Source organism: Solanum pennellii, chromosome 9 (genome assembly GCF_001406875.1).
Source record: "Solanum pennellii chromosome 9, SPENNV200".
Taxonomy (NCBI): domain Eukaryota; kingdom Viridiplantae; phylum Streptophyta; class Magnoliopsida; order Solanales; family Solanaceae; genus Solanum; species Solanum pennellii.
Window position 1 is genome coordinate 7,191,945 of NC_028645.1, and position 378 is coordinate 7,192,322.

The following is a 378-nucleotide window of genomic DNA, read 5'->3' on the forward strand; positions in this document are numbered from 1 at the left end:
TACATCAACTAAACAACTAATACCTTACTGATACATGATATCATTCAGGAATTCATACTACATGCAAAACATGTGATACATATCTACTACATGTATCAGTGCATTGACTAAACAATGTACACACAGATTCTACATGTATCATCAAGCACAGTTTATACTTTACTAAACTTATTGAATGGTACATTATAATAATTTTCTAAAACTTAATGATACATATAAAATATTATGATACACAACAAATTCATGTATCAGTTGACCATCTAAAACACTATACACACTTATTCAAATGTATCAGCAAGCACACTTGATTCCTTAAAATTTTTACTAATTTCAACAACATTTTTAAGTACCAAAATACTAACCCGAGACAATGTAGGC